This window comes from Meriones unguiculatus (assembly GCF_030254825.1).
Source record: "Meriones unguiculatus strain TT.TT164.6M chromosome 13 unlocalized genomic scaffold, Bangor_MerUng_6.1 Chr13_unordered_Scaffold_34, whole genome shotgun sequence".
In the NCBI taxonomy this organism is placed as follows: domain Eukaryota; kingdom Metazoa; phylum Chordata; class Mammalia; order Rodentia; family Muridae; genus Meriones; species Meriones unguiculatus.
In genome coordinates this window covers 849,246-871,557 of record NW_026843646.1, presented here as the reverse complement: position 1 = coordinate 871,557, position 22,312 = coordinate 849,246, and the positions used below count along the sequence as shown (strand labels likewise).

At 39.8% G+C, this 22,312-nt stretch overlaps 1 long non-coding RNA gene and 1 other non-coding gene across 2 annotated transcripts; one reads left to right on the top strand and one right to left on the bottom strand.

The window, feature by feature from the left end:
* Positions 1-15,575: 15,575 nt before the first annotated feature.
* Positions 15,576-21,790, bottom strand: LOC132650856 (uncharacterized). The gene is made up of 3 exons (XR_009588944.1): positions 21,504-21,790; positions 15,851-15,977; positions 15,576-15,638 (listed from the first exon to the last, which is right to left on the bottom strand). It is a non-coding gene; the product is annotated as an uncharacterized LOC132650856 (long non-coding RNA).
* On the top strand, positions 17,508-17,644 carry LOC132650930 (U4 spliceosomal RNA). Its single transcript, XR_009588961.1, has one exon. It is a non-coding gene; the product is annotated as a U4 spliceosomal RNA (small nuclear RNA).
* Positions 21,791-22,312: the final 522 nt, after the last annotated feature.

The following is a 22,312-nucleotide window of genomic DNA, read 5'->3' as shown; positions in this document are numbered from 1 at the left end:
CCTTTGCACAAAACAGTCATCTCATAAGTCATAAAAGAACACACACTGGAGAGAAACCTTATGAATGTAATGAGTGTGGTAAAGCCTTTGCAGAAAACAATACTCTCTTAAGCCATAAAAGAACACACACTGGAGAGAAACCTTATGAATGTAACGAGTGTGGCAAAGTCTTTGCAGAAAAACAGTACTCTCTTAAGACATAAAAGAACACACACTGGAGAGAAACCTTATGAATGTAACCAGTGTGGTAAATCCTTTGCACAAAACAGTCATCTCATAAGACATAAAATAATTCACACTGGAGAGAAACCTTATGAATGTGACAAGTGTGGTAAAGCCTTTACACAAAACAGTACTCTCTTAAGCCATAAAAGAACACACACTGGAGAGAAACCTTGTGAATGTAACCAGTGTGGTAAAGCCTTTGCACGATACAGTCATCTCAGAAGACATAAAAGAACACATACTGGAAAGAAACCTTATGAATATACCCAACGTGATAAATCCTTTGCAAAGCAGAGTAGTCTCTGAAAACATGAAAAACGCACAGTGGAGAGAAGCCTGGTGAGGATAATTAGTGTGATTAAGCCTTTGCATGTAACAGTCATCTCCTAAGACAACAACACATTCTGGAGGGAAACCATATGAATTAACTGTGTGGCAAAGCCTTTGCATATAACATCTCCTAATACATAAAAGAACACATACTGGAAAGAAGCTGTCTGACTGCATCCAATGTGAATAAACTTTTGCACTTCAGAATCATCTTCACACTCATGAAAGAAATCCTAATGGACAGAAAGCCTACGAGTGCTTTTAACATGGTGAAACCATTTCATATTTGTATAATCTTCATCATCTTGAAAGGATTCATACCGGAGAGAACTTATGAATGTGTTAAACTGGTGAGGCCTTGCACATATCTAGAGTCATCATCATCATCATCATCATCATCATCATCATCATCATCATCATGAAAGTATCCTTACTGGAGAGGAATTCTGTGACTAAAAGCAATATGGAAAGGCCTCTGTGTTCTTTGGTCCAATGAGATCCAACAGAACTGAAAAACTAGCTCAATGGAAATGACCTCCCTTTTCTGAATGGGAAGAGGAAAGGGAATAGGGGCAAAAGGAATGGAGGGTATTAATGGGGGTAAAGGGAGGGGAGATTATGATTGGAATGTAAAGTAAATAATCTTATTTTTAGAAAGAATACAATGAATGGTCAATATCAATTACATTCAAAAGTATTATAAATTTTTTTTAGGAAAGACTTATTGATAAACCTGATTCTCAACATTTACTGTTTTCAATTGCCTCACTTTAGACAAGAAAAGTTTAGTTCAGTGGGTGAATATGTAGGGAATGGAGAATAACACCAGCCAAGAAGTTCTCTGAGAGTAACACAACAGTGGTAGCCTGTAGAAGTTTCTTTGTTTACACATACCTATTGTTCCAGTGGTACTACTGAAAAACATCACAACCCAGACTGAATTTTGAGGTATGAGGAAGGAGGCTTTCTTTTCCATGTATGACCCTGTTTCTGGATTAGATGTGTAACCATGTAAAGGGTGAGTTTTCTCTGCCTGACTTCATATGGACAGTATCTTTAGACATAGACACCACCAATCAAATTTGATAGATGGCCTTTGACACAGATCCCTCATAACTCTCCCCTCCCTTCAAATATAGGATAATTAGGTTCTGTGTTCTTGTTCATATGATAAGGATGTGCTGTTTAATGAAAATCAAACATCCTTGAAGTGCCTAGTTTTAAACAATTATTGACATCTATCCTTGGAGCATCCCAGTGACTACCCAAGGTGTAGATAGCCTTTGTTTTCTGGAATTAAAGTTGAACTTATTTTCTGAGGTGGTTCCCAGAGTGTGTGATCACTGTCATGCTTGCTGGTCTTCCAAGATTTACACCTCATCTTCTGCCCCTCCTGCCTTCCTGGGCTGGTTGGAAACAGCCCTCCAGGCAGGAGGAGAACCACTTTCTCTGAAACACTTGTGATCAAGTGTTTCGCATTCCAAAGCATTTCATATTTCACATGTTTCTAGATGTGAGGTGGCCATTCAACCAGTGCCTTGAGGGTGGGACTCTATAAAATGAGTTATACCTAGTGTTTATTTCACAGTAATGTTGCAGACAAGTTTCAGTGTATGGAATCTTCTGAGGTGAGCACAGTGGCCTATGGAGAAGAAATAAGAGCAGAAATTTTATTTCCTTGTTTTTAATAGCTGAGTAGTATTCCGATAAGATATGGGTGGATGGCAGAGGAGGGTAACTCCTCTTTTCAGTGGACTAGGAAAAAGGGATTGGGGGAAAGAGGGAAGGAGGGTGGGTGAGGGAGTAGCATTTAATAGAGATATATAATGAATAAATTGTGAAAAAATAACAATGATTAATAAAATAAAAATGAATTAGAAAAACATTTTTTTTTCTTCTCAATATAGTTTATTCAGGAACCTTGAACAATCTTCTGAGCCTGGGGAAAGCCAGCCCACAGCTTAAATAGCCTCTGGGTAGCCAACTCCAGCGTGCCATGTGGGCAATGCAGATTTTTCCACATACACGGAAGCAAGCCAGATCCTCAGCCTTAGCCAAATATGGAGTTGTTTGTGATAGAGAGCACTCACCATTGGGAAGGTGGAAGGCAGAAACCAGCTCCATCTTTAAGGCGCGGCATTATGCAGCTCTCTACAGTTCCCCCTTTTTGTTTTGGAGGCATCAGGCAAGAGTAGAGGTCTGATCTCTGATATTAGATATAAATTGGGACGTTGTACCGATGTTCATTTAGGTGTCATCCACCCAAAGAGCATCAGACCCGTCCGATACCTTTTTCTCAGAGGCGGGACCTGGGGCATCAAACTGCATGCAATCAGACATGCTCTTCTCTGGGTCCAAAGCGGCTGACCCTGAGTGCAGTGCTTAGCCTCGCATTCTGAGCGTAACATTTTGGCTTTTTATGGTATCCAACCATGCTTGGGGAGACAGTCCTGCTTCAATGGCTGTAAAGGCCTGAATGATCATGGCTGCATCACACTGTTGTGAGACTCTAATCTTGCATATATATCACAGGCAAACCAAGGAGACCAACACCAGAAGGCCTGCTAACGCTCCCATGCCCGCCCATTCCTTCAGATGATTCATGGCTGCAGCAATCCATGATGATAATCCTGTGGCTAGTCCTGCGTCCACTCTGGTAGAATTTACCATGACAATGGCCACTCTCAGCTGCTCCATCGTAGTATCGAATTCTCCAGTCCAATTACCTAAAATATAGCTCAACAATTGTTTAGACAGATTTGTAGCACAGGAAAAATTCTCATGTTATATGCTAGTGACTCAAAGTCCAGCATATTTTCATTGACAGCCAAGTTGAGCGATTTGCCATAAGGTATCAATTTGCTCCTGCACGAGGTCAATCCTCTGATTGAACACCATCAAGCTTCCTTTTAGTTGAGCATTAATTCTTTTATGTACAACTAAGGCATGAGCTACATTGGCTAAATGATTATTCAGGGTCTGAGCAGTCTGCCCAGTATGACTCATGGCTAATGCCCCGGTGGTAGCTCCAACAGCCGACAATGATATGGTAGTAACAATGGTGGCTGTAGTTCCAAGATCCCTTTTCTGTCTGAAGAGAGTCATAGCGTGAGGGGCATCAACGGGCACAGTCACCCAGTGAGGCATGCGAGTAACCAGGGCATACCTAAATTTACTAGCATTCCAGCATTGGGCAAAAAAGCAAGTATCATTACCACAATTACTTGGCTCTATCTGTCTAATAATGAATAAAAATGGGGGATATAGACAAACAGGTGTGGGCTTATAGGAAATATTATGAGAAGCCTTAACCCCTTGTTGTAACATCCTGCGTCAGTTCTAGAACTAGCAGTGGTGGTGTCTGAGGTCTGAGTAGGTTCAGGAGACCATTGCCCCCAGGGGCGAGACTTGCTCCATGCCAATTGACTAACTCCATGTTTTCCTCCAATTTTGAAAGTCATTTAAGGTTCTTAAATTATTTTTTTCCCTTTTTTCTTAAATTTTTCATCAATTACACTTTATTCATTCTGCATCCCCCCATAAGCCCCTCCCTCCCCTCCCAATCCCACCCTCCCTCCTCCCTCTGCTTGCATGCCACTCCCCAAGTCCACTAATAGGGGAGGTTCTCCTCTCCTTTCTGATCTTAGTCTGTCAGTTCACATCAAAAGTGGTTGTATTTTCCTCTACTGTGGCCTGGTAAGGCTGCTCCCCCCCCCAGAGGGAGGTGATCAAAGAGCAGGCCAATCAGATTATGTCAGAGGCAGTCCCTCTTCACATTACTATGTAACGCAATTGGACTCTGAACTGCCCTGGGTATATCTGTGCAGGGGTTCTAGGTTATCTCCATGAATAGTCCTTGGTTGGAGTATGAGTCTCTGGGAAGTTCCCTATGTTCAAATTTTCTTGTTCTGTTGCTCTCCTTGTGGAGAATAAAGTCCTTTTCAATTTACAATATAAGAATACTGTAAGTATCTTGTACCTGCTTAGAGGTTTTGCCCTAGATTTTTATATGTAGCTATGTATAGCATTTTTTTATATGTAGCTATGTGTCCTATCCCTTTTTTATATGCAAGCGGTAGTTATGCCTTTATAGCCAAACTTTATATAAACTCCCTCTTACCTTTAGCATTTAAGCATACCCTAGGCATCTTGTACCTGGGCTTTACATTGATCATGGCTATTTTTTGGCTTGCCCCTTTTTTATACAGAGTGGACAGTTAAGCCTTTAGAGCCATACTTTATATAAACTTTCTTAGCATTAAGCATATAAACTCTCTTACCCTTAGCATTTAAGTATATCCCAAGCATCTTGTACCTGGGTTTTGACATTGGTTTGGGCTATTCTTTGGCTTGCCCTTTTTTGATATGGGATGGACAGTTTTGTTTTTTCAACATATGAATATAATTTTTGAGTGTTTCTGACTAAACTAAGATGGCATGTATTTTGCCATGTTTAAGCCTCTTGTGTCTTTTTTACATAGGCATGGCCAGCATTTTCCCCTGTGAAAATGTTTCACATTTAAAAGGATAAGGCAGTTTCTAGAGCAGTGTGACATTATCTCTCTTTACATAAACCTAAAATATATGTGAATCCAACCTTTAGAGCAGTAAGGACATAACATCTATTATTTAGACAAAAAGAATTTACATGGCAACCTTAAAGAAAATTTTGTCATTTTGAATCTTAGAGTATCCCTGCAAGTGGCTAAACAGCTGGAGTTGCCATCTTGGCTTTTATTATGTAAATTAGCTTGATCCAGAACTCAGAGACTTGCCTTTTTCTTTTTACTTTGTGTTGGGAGGAAAGGCATGTGCCTTCACTAGCCTGTTAAAATACATATATATATATATATATGTATTTGAACATATCTATCTATCTATCTATCTATCTATCTATCTATCTATCTATATGTATAGATATATATGTTCCTTTGCTATCTTTTGCTCCTCGGCGGGTTGAAGAGTCTTTCTTAAAGAGACAGTAATTGACCTGGGAGTTTTCAGGTTTTAAGTTTGGGTTTCATCACTGGGAGCTCATTACCCCCACAAAGTTATGATAAAGTATGATTTAAAGAATTGGGATACTTAGATTAGTTGGGTGTCATTTCTTGTAAGTTGCTGTTAAAATTTACTATTAATTATCTTTTAGTAATGCTTGCTGTTAATCTTAAACATCTGTGCAACCAAATCACCACACAGACACAGGGATCTCTTGAGTTAACCTAGAGCAGAATGCTGGGCAATAGGTACTCCATCCTAAACCTCCAAGTCCTCACAGTTTCCTAACATTTAGATTTCCAAATTTTTCTTGCTTTCAGTGATATCTTTGGTCCAGTCCATCTCTCCACATAGTTCCAAGATCTCTCCCCAGCTCTCCTCTCACCCTTTCTCCTCCCACTCATTTCCTGTCCTCTAGCTCTTCCCCTCTTTCCTGCCCAATGGCTCCTCCCATTGCTCAACATTGTGTCTAATTGCTTTATTTTGGCCTGTTTACACAAAGTTGAGACAGGATTCTTAGAGTAAGTATCACAATGCAATATCTGAAGTGAAGCCACAGAGTGGGGAGGGGAGAAGAGAAATCAGCATTTGAATGAACAAGGGTAAGGTGTATACATTTCAAAGGAACATTAAAAAAGAGAACACACTAGCACTCCATGTGACTGGGTCTGTGTCCAGCCCTAGGATGATGTATGTGTTAAGGGTATGTAAGTGAACCCAGTCTGTGTGTATATACCACTAAGATGAATGGGGAGGGTTGGTCTATGGGGGATGGGATTCAGCGTCAAATTTGGGAAGTTTCTTCAGGAAGCTGGGATCTAGAAGGGTCAAGATCAGCAACAGTGTATGATCCCCTCAGAAGACTGTAAGTGATGTGTTTGGTGGTGCCCTTGACCAGAAGTCAAGGTGCCAAGGAGCAGGTTGATCTGATGTCTGTGGATTCAATTGGTAATTTTCACACTGACGAGGCAAGGCACTAGTTTCTGGAGAAGGAAAGAGTACAAGGCTCTGTCTTGGTGTCCTTGGAGAGAGTTGAAGGTACAGGGTAGACACAGAGGACAGGCGATTAAGTGAGGGGTTTAGGGGGAGAATTACAAGGGATTTTGTGCCAGACTTTGTGTCTCTGTTACTGAGACTCATTTGGGCTGGGCCATCCTGGATCCATGATCCAGGTGCTTCCACTGTTTGTGTGGTCTGGGTGACCAGTGAACTGTGGCTTCAGTGTTAGGAACTCATCCCCAGGAACCCCAATACTGCTTTCAGGGGACCAGGAGGGATCCAATATCTGGGTGCTGGAGAGGAAAGTGCCTGGACCTGGTGATCTCCATTCACTGGTATATCTGTCAAGTGCTGGGGGTCCAGGTTTCCTGACTGTCAGACCGGGGAAACACCAGTAGGGGTACCAGATCTATTGATACCCAAATGTCCCAAGAATCCTGAAGATGCCTGAAGGGGAGCAGGAGTTATCATATATGTGGCTCTAAGAATGGAGGTTCCCTAGGCCTGGGAGTCCACAGTCACTGGCATAAGCCTAAAGTTTAGGGCCCCCATGGTTTATTACTCTCAGACCTGGGAGACAGCCATGGAGGGGCCTGGATGCAATTGACCATAACTGTCCCAGGAATACTAAAGCTCCCTTGAGGGGAGCATGGACCATCTGATGTCTGGTTGCTGGAGTGGAGGTTCCTGGACCTGGGGCTACTCACTGGCTGGATGTGCAGAAAGTTCAGTCACTCCAATGTTTGTGCCTTTCAAACTAAGGAGATGGCCCTGGAGGCCTGGGTCCAATTTGCCTCAACCAAATGCTATGCCCCTCTAATACAGTGCAGATTGGTCACCACCATCTTGGAATCCCCCCCCCACAGACCACACTTAGAACAATTTCAGTAGAAATTGAAGACTGCAAGTCTAGCTCCAAAAGCAGGTAGAGATATACTGAGCAAAACTACCTTAAGTTCATCCTGTATGATATAAACGGTACATTAACAAGATTCATCAAAGCCACAATTCTCTCACATACCAAGGGGAGAGATCACAAACACAGAAATCAGTGTAATGACACCTATCACCACTGTTTGCAATTCTTAGATGGACAGCTATGCAGAGCTAGTCTAACCGCGGAATAAGGCTGCCTTTGACTTTAGGTAGATTGACTCAATAAAGGAAAAGGAGTTCATTGGAGCTACCCAAGTCTACTTTCTTTCTCAGAACTGTGACATCAATCTAGAGAATTCCATTTCCAAACTTTGTTTTTTATTTCATGTGCATTGATGTATTGTGAAAGTGATGGACCCTGGAGTTTTAGGCAGCTGTAAGATGCCATGTGGTTGTTGGGATAAAACTCAGGTCATCTGGAAGACCAGTTACTGCTTCAAACCACTGAGCACTCTGACCCTGAGAAACCACTTTTTAAAGCTTTAAATGTCTTTCAGATATACGGATGATTTGAGTTCATGTGTCTGTGCACCCTAATTGAAATGGGTAAAGTGGGCACCAGCTCCCATGGGAACACATTTACAGGGTACTTGCTGGCTAGCAAGTGATATCTGAAATGGAATTTGTCTTCTGTAACAACACCCAGTGCTGTTAACTTCCATGCTATCTCCAGCCACCATTTAGTTAAAACTTTTTCTACAGATGTTAATTAAAATATATTACACCATTTCCCCTTTCCTTCTGCTTTCTCCATGCCTTTCTGAATTCCCTCCTTCCAATGTCTTAAAAAATAATGTGTGAATATGTATGGACCTGTATATATATAAAACCTACTAAGTCTATTCCTATTGGTTGTGTGGATAAGGTTTCTGTGCTGAAACCTTTGTATAGGATATATAATTAAGGAGTGCATCCCTGCCTGAGGCAAATCCCCCTACTTGGAGGGTGTTCTAGTCTTCAATGCCCACAGGAGTCTAACCCTGAAGTGACCTAAGCTGTCTTGGACAGGAAACATTAGAAAGCACAGGATGACAAATTCCTTAGATAACACATGGTGCTGGAATGGCCCTGTTGTTCTGGAGCTGTGGGGAGGACTATGGACATTGGTCTTAGGCAGTCAGTCTCCCTTTGTTCTGTGGACCTCCCATTACATCATTGACCTTGGATATTTCCTTTGATTTCTTTGAAATCTTGTGAAGTTCCTGCCTCTTCTTTATGAACACCATGACTTTAGACCTGTGTTACCATGCCTGGCTTCATGATAACACAGGTGGTTTCATCCTCAGTGATTTAGGAGAATGTTGGGATGAGTGTAATGAGTACTTACACTTAACTATATTGAGAATCTCCTTATGTCTGTGAGGCTGCTTTTCGCTCTCTGTTGAATAATGGAAGAACTCCAACCTACTATGATGAGTGATAAAAAAATCATGTTAAAAATTAATTTTCTTAATAATTAAAGTTGAGGATTTTAAGCCAAACAACTGCAATTGAACAGTGCTTTTTTTCTATTAGTGTAGTTATGAGCCTGGACACAGAGCCTGTGTCCTGCCTACCATGACCATTTGCACTCAGTGACTTATTCTCAATAAGCACATTAAAAGAACTGAGTTATTGAGGTAGACCATGCCCAACTATATTGCAGGCATTAGGGAGGCAAGGTAAGCAGATATAGTATGTACACTAAGTTCAAGGTCAGCCTGAAATTCATACTAAGAATATTCTTTGGAAGAAAAAAGAAAACAATGGTTGAAAATGAAATTCATTTTAATTATTTATTACAATTTATTCATTTTGTACCTGGACTGTATCCACTTCCAAATCCACCCATCCCCTCCCACCATCCCCATCTCCCGCTGTGCTCCTTCCCTAGTCCACTGATAACGGGGTAGGGAAAAAAGAAAAAAGATAGTTAAAACACAAATTATTAGTAAAAACTGGAAACAAATTAACATATGTAGTCAGTGAATAATTTTGACCAGTGATTAATATATAAGGTTATACTTAATCTTTCTTCCCACAGGTGAAATTTGCTAAGTGAAGACATGATAAAGCATATAAATGCAGGCTTATTACAAATAGTTCTAAAACGGTTCCCAGCTCCTAAGGAATATGGCCATGGAGGCTCCCATGTAGGAGACATAAACATTGGTGAAGATAAGTATGTGAAGAGAGAGAAAGAGTGACAGAGAGAGAGAGAGAGATAAAAGAGGGATAGTAGAAAAATATAGACAAGAAAACAAAATATCTGGCTACATAGGGAAGAGCCTCTGGGAGAGGGCAAGCACATTCTACTAGACTGGAAAGTTAAGGGTATAGGTGGCGAATGCCAATCATGCCATTGAGAAGGTAGGGACTGAGGGATGCTGGGAGAATCCACTTCTGTCAAAAAGGTACCTCAGCAGCTTGTCTCAGGTGTGAAGCACAAAATATGATAAGTAAAACATCCATTAGGTTTAATAGCTTTAGACAGCAGAGAAGACATAAACAACTAAGTAATCTCACCAAGCTATATATTAAAAATTTCCTGCCTGTAAACTCCTTCCCCATTCTCAGCTATTTCTCTCCTGCAAAGTATTCAAAGAATGACATTATCTTATTGAGCAGAATATATCTCATTTAAGGGGATAGGTCTTTTCAACAATGTCATTCCAGACCAGATTAGAATTTCATGGAATCCATTGATTTACTAGATGATCACCTAAGGGAGATATAGGAATGTTTATTCAGAATATCCTTATTCCAGCCAAGCAGAGAGGTTACAGCGATAACAGAGTGGAAACTGAGGAGATTTAAAACCCAATTTGAGACCACGAAGTGGCGGCCTGCATGGCATTCTGACTAACACACGTATCTGCGAAGAGAAGGAAAGCATTGAAGAACTGGAGAATAGACACACTATAGCTGTGTAGATACAGAGAATACAGGAGGAGGCAGCTTGTCCTCAGGTACAGCCCAAAAATTAATTGCACTCTGGGACTTTCTTTAACATCCAAATCTCCTTCCTTTATAGTTCCTCTATGCTCCACAGGAATCTGTAAATGCCTGAATTCTCCAGCCTTCTATTGACAACTGTTTTAACCTCAGGCTTCCCTGACAACAACCTGCACAGCATCTGGAGTCTTCACCACTCAGGGCTCCTAACTCAATGTTTGCATGCATCAGGGGAACAGAATACAATCCACTTCAGAAAAGTTGGTCTTCATGCCTTCAAGTTCATTTTCTCTCTTTGCACTAGGCATAATTTCCAGAAAGAATATACCCGACATATGTCTTGGTGGGCTCCCATTGATACCTATTTACCACCTGTGAGATTAACTCAGTCTGGTGGGTTTGGTTCAGTGATCAGGCACTTTTAAAACACTTGTATTGTCAGTTGCTCTCCTGGCCATTTTTTGGATACTTCCATATTTTTGTGAAGATATTGGCTCAGAAACTTCTTTAAGCACCAAGCCTAAGTTACTTTCTTATGTTCTCAATCTTCTCATCCTTCTGGGTCATCAGGGCTGAGTTAAAGATGTAGTTAGGATCAACCATTCACATCTAAATGCTATTCATCACACTTTCATGGGGCTAAACATGTGGCTCAGCACCTATGAGAACTGCCTGCACATTTTCATTTTCAAAGAAATTTTATCATTGAAATTGCCATGAATTCATCAATTATTACATAACAATATGTTTATAATGTGAAAAAAGACAATGTTTTATCGATGTAATATCTCAACTAATCTTATTGGAGCATCAGGGAAACAGAGCTGTAGGAAAGAATTTTGGTGTCCAAAGCTGGAAACCAGACCTCAATGCTCATATTGAGATGACGAAATGATATGTGAAAAAGTTGTCTCCCACTCTTTACATATATGACATGGATTAAAACCACATAATCCTGTCACATGCACACACCAGAAGTGTTTCTTTTTAAGTAAAATCCTTGCTGTTACATTATCTAGAATATTTATACTATATATTTCGTATAGAATGCAATATTTCAAGATGAAATGAAAAATGGATGATTTGGAGGAACATACAGAATCAGAACGTCCAATCATATATACATGTTCATATCACATGAAGCTATGCAGTGAGTTGCAGTTGATTCCTGATTAAACCACTTCATTACACCTCTATGAAACATGAAAACAAAGCCTTGAGTTACCATATGAAACACATTCCTAGGGCTTCTCTTCAGTATCATTCATTCATAAACGTGAAGCCTATAGAAATGTACAAAGGATTCATTATACTAAAAACATTCACAAGGTTTTCTCTCCAATATGATTTCTTTCAAGGCTTTGAAAAAATGTGACAAGGGTTTGCTGGTTATATTCATAGGGTTTCACTCCAGTATGAAATCTTTCATCCATTTGGAGATCACAGCAATGTGCAAAGGCCTTACAACATTGAGTATGTTCATTGGGTTTCACTCCAGTATGGAATCTTTCATGCCTTTGGAGATCACTGCAATGTGTGAAGGCTTTACCACCATGATTAGGTTCTCCAGTATATGTTCTTTTATTAATTTGGAGTTTTCCGTATCGTGAAAAGGCTTTCCCCCACAGATTACATTTTTATGGATTTCCCTCCAGTATGTGTTCTTTTATGCACATTGAGACAACTGGGTTGTGAAAAGCATTTAACACAATGATTACATTCATAAGGTTTCTTTGCAATGTGAATTTTTTCATGTCTCTGAAAACCACTACTACACACAATGGCTTTACCGTTTTGATTACATTCATAGGATATCTCTCCATTATGTGTTCCTTTATGCCTTTGAAGACTATTGGTTTTGAAAAGGCTTTCCCCACATTGATTATATTCCTAAGGTTTGTCTCCAGTATGTGTCCTTTTGTGCACTTGGAAATTACTGGACTGTGCAAAGGCTTTACCACAGTGATTACATTCATAGGGTTTCTCTCCAGTATGTGTTCTTTTATGCACTTGGAGTGTAAAGAGGTGTGAAAAAGCTTTACCACATTGAGTACATTCATAAGGTTTCTCTCCAGTATGTGTCCTTTTATGCACTTGGAGAATAGTGGAGCTTGCAAAGGCTTTACCACAGTGATTACATTCGTAGGTTTTCTCCCCAGTATGTGTCCTTTTGTGCGCTTGGAGAGCATTGGACTGTGTAAAGGCTTTACCACACTGATTACATTCATAGGGTTTCTCTCCAGTATGAATTCTTTCATGTTTCTGGAGACCACTACAACAAGCAAAGGCTTTACCACACTGATTACATTTATAGGGTTTCTCTCCAGTATGTGTTTTTTTATGAATCTGGAGACTAATCAATTGTGAAAATGTTTTCCCACACTGATAACATTCATAGGGCTTCTCTCCAGTATGTGTTCTTTTATGCTTTTCGAGATTTCCGAGTAGTGAAAAGGCTTTCCCACACTGATTACATGTGTAGGGCTTCTCTCCAGTATGTGTTCTTTTATGCATTTCGAGATTTCCATGCTGTGAAAAGGCTTTCCCACACTGATTACATTCATAGGGTTTTTCTCCAGTATGTGTTCTTTTGTGCATTAGGATACCACTGGTTTGGGAAAAGGCTTTACCATACTGCTTACATTCATGCTTCTCAAAAATAGGTCTTCTTTCATTCCTGTAAAGATAATTGGGTATCTGTAAGATTTACCATAGTCATTACACTGATGAATCTATTTGTTGGTGTAAATTAAGTTTGCAATTTCATCTAATTGTAAAATGAAGTTGCATCTTAACGTTTTATCACTTTGTTTACATTCATAGCTACTCCCTTGACTGTGAGTGTTTTGTACTTTCCAAGATACCTTTGGTGGTAAGGAACTTTATTACATGGCTCACTTATAGGTTCATTTTTATGTAAGTGCGTATTCACATATTTAAAAAAGAACTAGGAGTCAGCTTTACCACAGTGACTGAATTCATAAACTTTCCTGTTGTTGGAGTCATACTACATTTGTAAATGAACCATCATAGACACAACAGTTTTCATAGGGCCAGAAATTATACAGATTTTCTGTAGTGAGAGGTTTTTTGGCTGTATTCCCAATGAGTTTAGAAAACTAATTAAGTATATTAGTATAATTTATTAAGAGTCCCCTGCTTTGCCTAGATTTTCTGAATGTGATACAAATTTATGATTTTTTTATTAATACTGAATGAATGAACACATGAGCAAATATAAACTTATAGTGTTGTCACCATCATGCTTTCTGTTGTATACATGTATAGGATAGTTTAGAATGCAATAGGATAGTTTAGAAGCACATGATGATGTGCTTCTGGAAAAAGCCTACTCAGGAAAAGCAGGTTTTGCTGGATCCTTCCCAAAAGTATCTCAACAAAGATGTAATGATGGAGATGTACAAGAACATCATAGCTATGGAGGACATGATGAATATCCTTTAACAATTAAATGATTATTTCATTATGAATAATTATTAATAAATTCAATGAAAACTTGCAGCACATTCAAAAAATCTACTCAAGTAAGGACTACAACGTCTTCTAATTGTTCTGGGAGAACAGGTATGTTTCTTCATTCCGCATCCTTACTCTCACATGGCTTGTATGAATTATGACAAAGCATACACCTATTAAAAGAGCAATAATAAATGAAAGATTCCAAATTCACAGAGTTTGACTCTTTGTTCTCCAAAGACATGTGCTATAGGGATTGTGGTACCTCCACAACAATATTCTTGACTCTCATACATTCTGTCTAACTTAGCTTAGCAACTTCAAGGATTTGAGTAACATCACCTTTGCTATGGAATATTTTCTCACAAGGAGGTTTTGCACATAAAATTATCACCTATTCAATGAATTTGCCTTTTGCAGTATGAACAGTAGGATACTCAACAGATAGGAATTTCTACAGAGTATCTAAAATGTGGATGTAAGTAATAATTTATCATTTATATAGAGGAATTTAAATTTAGAACATGGATGCTGTGGTAAAAAGATCCCATCCAAAGTCGTTCGATGTCTATGTGGTCTGGCTGGAATATAAATACACCTTTAATCCAGGAGACAGAGGCCAGCAGATCTGACTTCAATGCCAGCCTGGTATACACCAATGTCTAGTAAAGTAATGCTATGGTTCAGGCATGGTGGTACATGCCTGTAATCTCAAACAAAGGATGTAAAATATTGCTAGAATGAAGCACCCATATTTGAAAGGGATGTCTAGTTAAGTGGCACAAAAGGGGACAATATCTGAAAAATAACTGATAGAATAGAAAAGATGTATCTCTCATGAGAAGAGAGAGGAAAGGAAGCTCATTAAGGGGCACTGCATGAATAGAGTATGCAGGTTTACTGGCACAGTTATACAAAGACAGTTTGCAGGGAAAGAATTAAGGCTAACATCAAATGATCCAGAAAATTTGAAAGACTCTGATGATTAGAAAAAAATGCTTGAGTTATATGAAGCCAAACAATGCAATTCAGAGGGTGGGAGAAAAGCCAGATGTAATAACTTAGCTAGGAGAGTTGTTGGGCCAGAACTCAAAAGAACAAGATAGGGTGTGCATATGAAACAGTAATGCACACACGCTGAAAATGTTCTACACCTAAGATAGATCATATGGAACTTAGAAGCTGCCCTGCTCAGGCCGAGAATAGCAGACAAAGGAGCAGTAATCCTTAGAGACAGGAATTAAGAGAGGTGACTTATTATACAGTAATATCTGTTTCACAAGGGTTTCACCATCTTCTGTTGTTTCAAAATGCCTTGCGAACATAAATAATATACCTGACAGTGAGGAACATGGGATTGTGAGAATTTAATATTCCTTAATACTCTTAGAGTGGTGTTTGTTTTCACACTGTCGCTTTTCTTTAAAACCTCTGGGACACATTATTATTTTTTACAGTTGCTGGGGATATGACCTGGAGGTTAATAGCACTAGTGGTTCCTCCAGAGGTCCTGAGTTCAATTCCCAGCAACCACAAGGTGGCTCACAACCATCTAAAATGAGATCTTATGTCCTCTTCTGGTGTGCAGGTAGAATAACATATAAATAATGAATAAATAAATCATCTTTGAAAATTATTTTCACAAGAATATTTATATCAGCTTTCATGAAATAATTACCTTCCATATCTTCTAGAAGGTTGATAATGTTCTTCCATATTATGGTCTTCCCAATTGTAGCCTAAAATATGTACCAGAAAGGGTATAATATATTATTGAAAAATACCTAAATTTTCTGTTACTATGTTCAGTAAATCTCAGAAACATGCCTGATTTTTAACCTCAATCATCCCGATTCCAATTAAAATTATATAAGAGTATCAATAAAAACAAACAAAAGTAACAACAGATGTCCCCTTTATCTTAATAGTGAAAAAAAATTTACTGTCTTACCTATAGCTGTAAGGTGCTTGTAGGTCTCTATCATCACATCTTTGTAGAGACTCTTCTGGGAAGGATCCAACAGAGCCCACTCTTCCTGAGTGAAGTTTATATCCACATCAGCATAGGTAATTGAATTCTAAATGATCCCATACATGAGGATAGCAGAAAGGACAATGGTGACAACAGTGTAAATGCATACTTCATTGACAATATGTTCATACAATTCTGGTGCTTCCCTGACATCTCCTGACACAGAAGTTTCAATGTACTCAGCAAGTCATTTTAGAAGGAAACTAAATGAGGAGGTTCACCTCATTTCTGCAACCTTTGAATAGAATATAGCCTTCCAAGAGAAATGTCAATTAACAGACATAAAGTAAGCAAGTCAAGGATGCTGATGAACAGAACAGACCGCAGATCACAGAAATTGTATGCACAATTACTAACTACAAAAATTAGGAGCAAGCAGGATGTACTGGTTCAAAACTTTAATTCCCGCACTCAGGAGGGAGAGGTATGTGTATCTCATTGAGTCAGAGGCCAGCCCAGCCTCTGAAACTAGTTTCATGACATGCAGAGGTACATTTAAGACCTGAATCCACCACAATCATTCAAATAAGAAAGATATAATGAACTCCATGGTATTTCTGAAGTTCCTACAAAGAATTATATATTCACAACATTTCTGTATCTATCTTAGAGAAACATGAACTGTCCCAGTTTAAACTCTAATATGAATGAGAGTTTACTAAAATGGAATCCGTGTTCAAACAGGCACAAATGGACAGATGAAAACATTAGTACTGGAATAGCTGGTCATAAATGAGCAACATAAGACGATTGAAGTGGATCATCAATGAAAAGCTCTTGTTTGTCTGGATATAACTGGGCTCAATTGCCAGAGCTTACATTCAGGCTCACAACTACCCATTACCCCAAATTCTGAAGTTCTGAGGCCATTGGCTGACTATTGTGAGGACCAGGTACACAAGAGGTGCATGGTCACACATACAGGAAAAATACTACTCGTATTACCTCATTTAAAAACTCAAAACAAACACAAGAGGTAGGAAGAATGTTACAGACTTGCAATTCAATGACACAGAAGTCTCAGGAAGTATTAATGTCATGAGTACATGACATCCCGAGACAAAGAATATACTCTCTGGCAAATATTAAAATATAAGGGTGGATTTGGATCAGCACAATAGCATATGCTTGCATGGAGTCTAAGGTGGTATACTGGGGATCTTCCCCAATATCTTTGTTAATTGAAACCCAATTCTCAGGATCTTCCCTAGTGCTCTAACTAAACACATGTGGCTCCTTCCTCTCCATAACATCCAGCAAACAGAACACCATGAATACAGTAGTCAAGCAAGCCATTAAAATAGCAACACTCATCCCACACTTTCTGAAACTTCAGAGTGCTAACAGAACCCCAAGAACAAAACTCCCACACATCAAATCAGCACTTGGCCTATAATTGCCCCAAACCCAGATGCATAGACACCAGTTTAGGGATAGATTAAAGAACAGTCAGGTAATATGTCACCACCTGAGCTCAGCTATATTACCACAGCAGGGACTAACTATCTGAAATTTACAAAACTTTTTACAGAAACATAAAGAAATACATCTTCTCATCATTTCATGATATATCCATAGCTTTGCGTAGTGGCAGTATCATAGCCAATGAGGTTTATCCGAGGCACGATTATTGCTAATTGAAATATCCTCTATAATTGACCAAATACTCAAACAGAATATAAGTTTTTAGAGCACATTGAAATAACATCATGTATCCTATCAGACCACCCTGGCTTAAGGCTGGATATATATAGCATCAGAAAGAACACAAAGCTTACAAACTCATGGAAAGTGAATAACCTTCAAACAAGTGAAAAAAAATAGTTTCAAACAGAAATAAAACAGTTGAAAAGCATAAAATTCATAGAAAATAAATACATATCACATGCAAACTCATGGAAAATAATGAGGAATGAAAAGTGATACTAAGAGGAAACTTCATAGCACAAAGTGCCTACATAAAGATACTGGAGAACATTCATACTATCCATGTAACAGCAGACCTGAAATGTCTAGAAGAAAAATATATAAGCACACAAAAGGAGTAGAGATCAAGAAATTATCAAATTGAGAGCAGAAATTTAAAAAAATATATAAAGAGATGATAAAGAATCCAAAAAATAAAGGTTTGGGTTTGGGAGAAAATAAAACATATGGACACACTCTAATCAAAACTAACTAAAAGAGAGAGAAGATATTAAATTATAAAATCAGAAACTGTGTTAAGAATTTTTGTTTCTTTAAAATCCCACTCATGTTATGTGAATGTGTTTTTCTTTTAACCCCAGGTGTGGTGCGCAAGGCTGCTTCAGTTTGTTCACAGCTGTTAGTTTTGATTGTCTCGTGCTCTAGCAGGCCTGTGGTTTTGTCACCTGCACATAGTTATTTCTGAGTCTTCTGGAGAAAGTTCACATGACAGAGCCATGGAAGGGGCCCGGGTTTTTGAAGAAGGAAGAAGCTGCTGCTCTTCCTGATGCTGTTCACCCACCGTGCTACTCCATTTGTCACTGCTGGTTTGTTGGACTGCTGGATATCCTGGTGACTAACAGGTATTGCCCCAAAGAACCTGGCCACCCTAAACCTCACAGAGTAGCTTTAAGGGACTTATAACTCTTTCCCTTCTAGCTTTTGTTCTCTTTTACCTAGTCAGGGTGTTGGAAGGAATAAAGTTTTGAAGGGAGGTAGACATTAAGAAATGGACAAAGAAAAGAGATTCAAGAAAACAGTTCCATTTGCTGTTTGAGTGGACTTCTAGAATCCAGATGACATAGACTGGTAATGCCCTAAAGAAGTCAATTGCCGTAACTCATTTTGTGTTCTCTTTCAATAGCTTAAATTGTGGCATTCCGGCTCATTTCATTCCAAAGCAAAATGTTTGCTTCTTAAAAAACAAAAACAAAAACAAAAAATACTAAACAACCTGTGACCTGTCCCTTCAAGGCATCTGTTCCCATGTTTCATCCTTTAGGTCACCTGTGCCTGTGTCCTTACATCAAAGCACCCACTACTGTGTGGCTACATCTGAAAGCCAACACCCATTTGTGTTCTCCTGGACATATTTTTTCAGACAAAGATTACTTCAGCCTAGAATGATGAACTTCTGGTAGTATCTCCATACGTGTCTTCAAGATATACTAATAGCAATAGTAATAAAAACTACCTGGGGCTGGCATAGAAATAAGCTGAGTGATCAATGGAAACAAATAAAAGACACAGATAAATAAATAAATACAATGGAAAAGACAGTATCTTCAACAAATAGTGTTGCTCCAAATACATGTCCACATGTAGAAAAATGCAAACAGATCCATATTTCTCACCCTGCAGAAAACTCAAATCCAAGTAGATCAAAAACTTAAACATAAAGCCAGATTCCCAAAATGTGCAAGAGGAGAAAGTAGGTAACACTCTTGAACTCATTGGTCCAGGAGAGACAACTTCCTGAACAGAATATCTGCAATGCAGGCGATAAGATCTACAATTAATAAATGGAGCATCTTGAATCTCAAAAGCTTTGTAAAGCAATGGACACTATCAAGACGAGAAGATGGTTGTCTACAGATTGAGAAAAGGTCTTCACCACCCTACATCTGAAAAAGGGCTAATATCCAGAATTATGTTAAAGATATCAAGAAATTAAGCACCAACAGACCAAATAATACAATTAGTAATAGGACACAGGGATAGAGAATTCTCAACAGTGCATAAATACTTAAAAAAGTGCTCAACATCCTCACTCATCAGGGAAATGCAAATCAAAACTGTCTGTGAGACTCCATCTTACACTTGTCAGAATGTGTAACCATGAGACTATGGCCAAAACCTCAAGTAGCAACATATGCTGGCAAGAATGTGCAGAAAGGGGAACACTCCTCCATTGCTGGAGGGGGAGCAAATTTATATAACCACTTTGGAAATCAATCTGGCAATTTCTCAGAAAACTGGGAAAAGTCACACCTAAAGACCCAGCTATACCACTCCTGGGCACACACTTGAAAGTTGCTCCACCATCCAACAAGGACATTCCGTCAAAAATGCTCATAGCAGCATTATTTCTACTAACCAGAAACTGGAAACAATCTATATGCCTCTCAACGGAAGAATGGGTAAAGAAACTGATATTTACACAATAGAATACTACCCAGCAATTAAACACAAGGAAATCATGAAATTTGCAGGCAAATGGATGCAACTAGAAAAGATCTTCCTTGGTGACATACACAGACCTCAAAAGATAGTACTAAGCCTCAAGGACAAATATGAGAGGAGAATAATGAAAATCCCTTTTACACGACAGAGCTGTAGAATCTCCTCCTCCCCAGGGAATCCACACTCAGAAAGGCTGACAGGACAAGGGACTCTGTCCAGAGCACCACATACATACTGGCTCACAGTCCATCCCACTTCTAACACATCAGACTCTCCTAGCTCAGCAGACCAGCTTTTCTGGGACTGTCAACAATGAATCCCATGGTCTCCATGGCATAGCTAGCTTATTTTCCAGGATATTGATCACTATATAAGCACCAGAGAAGAATCTTGGAAAGACTCTGCAAGGTACTTTGTACTGTTCCTCCTTCCAGGATGTGAACTTTCCCCAGAATCCATCATAATATGCTTACTCCAAGCATTTGGTCCTCAGGACTCTGGCAGATCCTCTACTGGAGGATGAGAGATCAGGTGTCTCAGACAACACAAACTATCTCAGCTCTGCGCTTCCATTCTAGGGGCAGACAGAGCCTCAGCATAGTAAATTAGTAGTTTAATAAATGTTTCCACTCTCCCAGGGTACATGTTTATTTTACAAGTCACAGGGTGCTGCATGTACACATTTCATTACCCTCTCACTGTCCAATGCAGCCATCTCTACCTCACAGCTGAGAATTCCTGCATCATCCCTCAGTCAAATGCAAACAGTAACAAAAACTGAAGCCTAAGGGAGTTTTGCATTTGAAAGAAAGGAGTAGCAAATGGGAGGTGAATGAAAAAAATAAAAATTAAGTGACATGACTCTTCCTTGGTATTTTGGGGAGAAAGTTTATTATATATAGAAAGGCATCTGTGAGCCATGTGAGGAGAGGGAGGAGAGGAGAGGGAGGAGAGGAGAGGGGCACGCCAAACCATGAGACTACTGTAAATAATAGATGAAATAGAGCAGGTAAGCAAATTGGGTAGATAACAGAAAGAAGTGCAGCTGGGTTAAGGGCCCGAGCCCTGGGCTAGAGGGCAGTGTATGCCAGCTATAGCCTGTAAACAGGTAGGGACTCAGCGATGCTGGGCAAACCTGGTAGCTAATTCTGCTCTGAACTGTTAAATAGGCAACTCAGCCATTTGTCCCAGGATTTCATTCTTAACAGTGCCCAGGTCCCCACATGCAGTCTGCTCACAGTCCATCCCACTTCCAACACGTGGGACTCAGATAGCTCAGCATTCCTAAGGCCAGGACAAAGGACCTCACAAGCAGCTGATGACTGCCCTTTTCTGTCCAGCACAGGAAGGACAAACCACACCAGCTCCGGCTCTTCAGCCTCCTACTCCACCACCACGTTGGCGGCTGCAGCCGCACACTCACCATGTCGCCACTTTGAAGTCGCCTGAAATCCCCTCAGAGGACCCAGCAGCTGAGCTCAAATCACTGGATGCGAAACACTCCGGAAAGCTCAGCTTCCAAAGCGAACCTGCCACAAACCACCAGGAAAAACCCTCCCCTTCCTCTGATTACAAGCCTCCCCTGGAAGTCCTGATTGGTCAGTGAGCGACATGAGCACCTCCCCTAGGCTCACAGTGTACTGAAGAGACAAAGCATAGTGCTTCCTCGCCCAGGAGGAATGAATGCATGTTCGCTAATTACAAAAGCAATGAGGACCTGGCTTAGGGAAGAAGCTGACTCGGGAGAAGCCTATGCTCCGCGCAGACACCTTGGATCCATGACTTGAACTTTGGGTCCATATGTGGAGAATCAGGGCCACACCTTTTCCAGATCTGCGGAGATTTCTTTGTCAGTAGATTTGTGCCTGTTGTCTAATAGCCTACCCTTCTGTCTTCCAGCATTCAGGAATCACTTCCCCTTCTCCTCCTCCTGAAATCAAGGTGGATTGCTTGAACAACCCATTACTCATCTTTCAGTGGAGTGAACCATCTGTCCACAGGAGGAAGGCTGCCAAAACTGCTTGCAATTAAAGAGAGATTTTAGGAAAGCAAATGACATTGTTATCGTGTGCCTTTACAGTGGGGTCAGTGAAACTGCAGCTACTTTTTACCTGGTAGGTATCAGACAACCCTGGGAGAAACACAAAAACAAACAGACAGGCAAAAAACCAAAACAACAACAACAACAACAAAACCCCATGTGATATACAATTTAGGGCAGGCATGTCTTCC